This window comes from Poromitra crassiceps (genome assembly GCF_964638095.1).
Source record: "Poromitra crassiceps genome assembly, chromosome: 20".
NCBI classification, from domain to species: Eukaryota; Metazoa; Chordata; class Actinopteri; order Beryciformes; family Melamphaidae; genus Poromitra; species Poromitra crassiceps.
In genome coordinates this window covers 3,328,873-3,333,872 of record NC_139637.1, presented here as the reverse complement: position 1 = coordinate 3,333,872, position 5,000 = coordinate 3,328,873, and the positions used below count along the sequence as shown (strand labels likewise).

The 5,000-nt window shown below is 48.0% G+C and overlaps 1 protein-coding gene across 1 annotated transcript in view; it reads right to left on the bottom strand.

Annotated features, from left to right (window-relative positions):
• plxna2 (plexin A2) overlaps positions 1-5,000 on the bottom strand; it is a gene marked incomplete at its 5' end in the record, with an annotated part of 155,546 nt that overhangs the window by 104,400 nt on the left and 46,146 nt on the right. The gene's annotated exons all lie outside the window — the stretch shown is intronic.

Below are 5,000 nucleotides of genomic sequence, written 5' to 3'. Positions count from 1 at the left end.
TTATCATCAAACCTTTAGCAAAAAAAAAAAAAAATCTGGGGAAAAAAAATCACGGAAACCAGCCAGTCCTCCTGACTGTGTCTCACCCTCTGCCCTGAAGCACTGTGCTGCTCAGCTGCCTCCAGTAGTCACTGACATTTTCAAACACCTCACTGGAGACCTGCCACGTTCCAACCTGCTTCAAGAACCTCAACTATTATCCCCGTCTGGAAAAAGACAAAGCCCGCAGCACTTAAAGACTACAGAGCCATCGCTCCTGACCTCTGTGGTCATGAAGCTCCTGGTCTGTCCTACCTCAAATCCATCATGGACCGACTCCTCGAAACACCTGCAGTTCGCCTACAGAACCAACAGGTCTGTAGATGATACTGTAGACATGGACCTCCACTCCATCATCTTGCACCTGGACACTGCAGGAACCTATGCCAGGATCCTGCTGCACCTGTGAGAAGCTCTCACCACTGGGTGTGCCTGACTCCATCATCTGCAGATGGACCACAGACTTCCTGACTGACAAGAAGTAGCATGTAAGGCTGGGGAAACACATCACTGACTCCCAGACACTAGAGCCGCCCAGGGCAGCATCCTCTCTCCATACGTCTTCTCCCTGTACACCAACAGCTGCACCTCCAGTCACCAGTCCGTCCAGCTCCTGACGTTTGCTGATGACACCACCCTCACAGGGCTGAGGGCTCGTCTCTGATGGAGACGAGTCTGCGCACAGGCAGGAGGATGGGCACTCTGGTGACTTGGTGCAGTCAAAACTACCTGGAGCAATGTGGTTCCTCCTCTGGTCGTTAAGGGCGCCTGTTCGGAGGGAGGGGAACCGGTTGGAATAGCGTGAACCTCCCACGTGCTATGTCCTACCAGTGAAGCTTCCCCTGTCAGGTGAAAAGAAGCGGCTGGCTAACTGCCCATGTCTCGGAGGAAGCATGGAGCCAGTTTCGGCTCTCCCCAGATCGGCAGAGGGTGGAGCAGCAACCAGGATAAATACAATTAAATTAGCACTAAGGGGGAGAAAAATGGGAGAAAAAAATCGGGAAAAAAAAAAAAAAAAACTACCTGGAGCAAACTGTACTTATGTTGTTGTTTGTCAAAGTACATCTACTTTAACTTAAGTACGCATTTGAATTTAATATTTTCTTCCACCTCCACATATACTGCTTATCTCCCGCAAACTAGAGCTGAAGAATAATTTCTTTTCTCTTTTGTTTCCTGTCTGAGCTCAGCAGGAGTGCAGCACTGGCAGCATTGAATGGTATTATTGTATGCATGCAGGCCAAGGTAAATGGAAAAGTACTCAGGTGGGAAAAAAGCACAGATTTATTTATTTATTTATTTATTTTTAATTCAGGAAAGCCTATAATTGAATCCATTTGATGCTCTGTACTTTGTGTTGAACAGACTACGGCTGGGCTTTTCTCTGCAGAAACACAGACTCTTACATCCCTCTGTGAGAATGCAGACTACATAATGTACGTGTGTGTGTGTGTGTGTGTGTGTGTGTGTGTGTGTGTGTGTGTGTGTGTGTGTGTGTGAGAGTGTGTGTGTGAGAGTGCATGTGCGTGAGTGTGTATGTGTATGTGTGTGTGAGTGTGTACGTGTGTGTGAGAGTGTGTGTGTGTGTGTGTACGTGTGTGTGAGAGTGAGTGTGCGCGGCGCAGGCTGAGTTTCAGACGACATTCAGTGTGTAGGAGGCTTGAGTGACTCTGTTCTCTCCACAGCACTCTGTTTCACACAACACTGTTTAGCAGCCAGACTAACTGTTTAGCAGCCAGACTATCTGTTTAGCAGCCAGACTATCTGTTCAGCAGCCAGACTATCTGTTTAGCAGCCAGACTATCTGTTTAGCAGCCAGACTATCTGTTTAGCAGCCAGACTATCTGTTTAGCAGCCAGACTATCTGTTTAGCAGCCATGCTATCTGTTTAGCAGCCATGCTATCTGTTTAGCAGCCAGACTATCTGTTTAGCAGCCAGGCTATCTGTTTAGCATCTAGGCTATCTGTTTAGCAGCCAGACTATCTGTTTAGCAGCTAGACTATCTGTTTAGCAGCCATGCTATCTGTTTAGCAGCCATGCTATCTGTTTAGCAGCCAGGCTATCTGTTTAGCAGCCAGACTATCTGTTTAGCAGCCAGACTATCTGTTTAGCAGCCAGACTATCTGTTTAGCAGCCAGACTATCTGTTTAGCAGCCAGACTATCTGTTCAGCAGCCATGCTATCTGCTCAGCAGCCAGGCTATCTGCTCAGCAGCCAGGCTATCTGTTCAGCAGCCAGGCTATCTGTTCAGCAGCCAGGCTATCTGTTCAGCAGCCAGACTATCTGTTTACCAGCCAGACTATCTGTTTAGCAGCCAGGCTATCTGTTTAGCAGCCAGACTATCTGTTTAGCAGCCAGACTATCTGTTTAGCAGCCAGACTATCTGTTTAGCAGCCAGACTATCTGTTCAGCAGCCAGGCTATCTGTTCAGCAGCCAGGCTATCTGTTTAGCAGCCAGGCTATCTGTTTAGCAGCCAGACTATCTGTTTAGCAGCCATGCTATCTGTTCAGCAGCCAGACTATCTGTTTAGCAGCCAGACTATCTGTTTAGCAGCCAGGCTATCTGTTTAGCAGCCAGGCTATCTGTTTAGCAGCCAGACTATCTGTTTAGCAGCCAGACTATCTGTTTAGCAGCCAGACTATCTGTTTAGCAGCCAGACTATCTGTTTAGCAGCCAGACTATCTGTTTAGCAGCCAGACTATCTGTTTAGCAGCCAGACTATCTGTTCAGCAGCCAGACTATCTGTTTAGCAGCCAGGCTATCTGTTTAGCAGCCAGACTATCTGTTTAGCAGCCAGATTATCTGTTTAGCAGCCAGGCTATCTGTTTAGCAGCCAGGCTATCTGTTTAGCAGCCAGGCTATCTGTTTAGCAGCCAGGCTATCTGTTCAGCAGCAAGACTATCTGTTCAGCAACCAGGCTATCGGCTCATCGCTGCACATTTTGTCTCGTGAGATCTGGCAAACGCAGGGGTACAGAGTTCCCATCCACACAAACGCTCCTCTTTATTTTCTGGTTATCGAAGAAGGCTGCCAGCCATTTTCTTTCATTTCAAGCTCGATGTGGGTCCAGAAACCCGCCAGCGAGAGAGAGAGAGAGGGAGGGAGGGAGGGGGAGGGAGGGAGAGGGAGAGGGAGAGGAGGGAGGGAGGGAGGGAGGGGATATCAGGGGATTAGCTGACATTTACCTGGGGGAGAACATTCATATTAGTGCCTGATGCCCCGCCCCCCGTGGGAGTTCTGGGCAAACATGGCTGCCATTTACTCACAGGGAGAGGGGCTTATCGAGGCCCAGAAGCACACAGTGATGTCCACACACACACACACACACACACACACACACACACACACAGTGATGTCCACACACACACGCCACACCATATATATTATTCAGGCCGTGGGGTTCTGTCACCCTGCAGCCATCTTGGCTGGCAAATAACAGCTGTTTATTGTCAAACAGCAGGTGTTAGTATCCATAATGACATAGTGTATAATATGTATTGTCAATAAATGGATGTCCGAACCAACGTGGAATATTTATGGCAATGTGCTGGAGGGATTGCTGGAGATGTCATGGGAATTCTATGAAGAGTGAATCAGGGGTGATGATCGTGTCTGGACCTAAGACTTATTTCAGACCGTGTTTGAAGATGACCTGAGCGTGTTTTCATTGCATTAAGACTCGGCTCTGAGACAAACTTTCCCTGAATGTCAGCTTCGATTGTGTTGAGCCGGGGTAAACATGGCCGACTGAACCTGCTGACCTCGGCCGAGAGGCTCCCTGAATGATTTCTTCTTCTCTTGTGCTCCTCTGAGGAGCCTCGTCTTCCTCCTGAAGCAAACTGCCGGAGCAGCTATGCTAAGACGCTAATCCAACAGATCAACTTTCCAGTCAGGCCTCCACCTTAGAACCTGAGCACAGCGAGCACGTCCATTAACCCCATGCCGGGCCAGTAATGCGGTCAGCTGTAGCCCAGCCACAGGCCAGGAGGGGCCTCCTGTCTGATCCCCCAGCAGCTCTAATGGGGCCTGGCCTTGTGTGGAGCACACTCCACAGCCTCGCAACTGATCCCAGGTCAGTGGGAAGCTTGTTAGGCCGCTACAGCCCCAAGTGAGGGAGGGCGTGCTGGATCAATAGTGATGTTACAGAGAGAGAGAGAGAGACAGACAGAGAGAGAGAGACAGAGAGAGAGAGAGAGAGAGACAGAGACAGAGAGAGTGTGTGTGTGTGTGTGTGTGTGTGTGTGTGTGTGTGTGTGTGTGTGTGTGTGTGTGTGTGTGTGTGTGTGTGTGTGTGTGTGTGTGTGCGCGTGTGTGTGTGTTCATGCTTTGTTGTGTATTTATGGTGAGTACTACATATGAGAGAAACAAGTTGCAGTCCAACAATGGATGTATTTGGTGTATGAAGGTTCTATAGAAGGCCTAAGTCACGCCCTCTTCCTGGTTCCCCGTGGGGCCTAGGGAGTGAAATTCCTCATTAATTTTTCCATTTATGTTTGGTCAAATCATTTGACTTGGATTCAGGTATGAGCTGAATCAGGAGAGACCAGAGAACTTTTATTTGCGTCGGACCAAAACAAAACAAGTCTTTATTTGTTGTGTCTGAGTCCAAAGTTCTCTGCTCTCTCGTGATTCATCTCGTAGCTGAATGGCTTGGTTTGTTCAGCTAAAACTCTTTTCATAAGGCTTTTCACAAAACGTCTACTGGATTTCCCTCCCTAGAGGCCCCATGGGGAGCCCAGAAGAGGGTGTGACTTCGGCACTCTCTAGTGTTTCAGTTTAACTCAAAGTACAGTCAGATGTACCCTTAGGCACACTACAAACAAAACATGATTTTATTTTTTTATTTTATTTTTTCTCTTTTTCAATATTTTGAAATTTAAATTTTTCATTTAAACATGATTTTCTTTGACTGAGCTCATCAGTTGATTGTCTCCTGTGGATGCTGGTACGTGTGTGTCT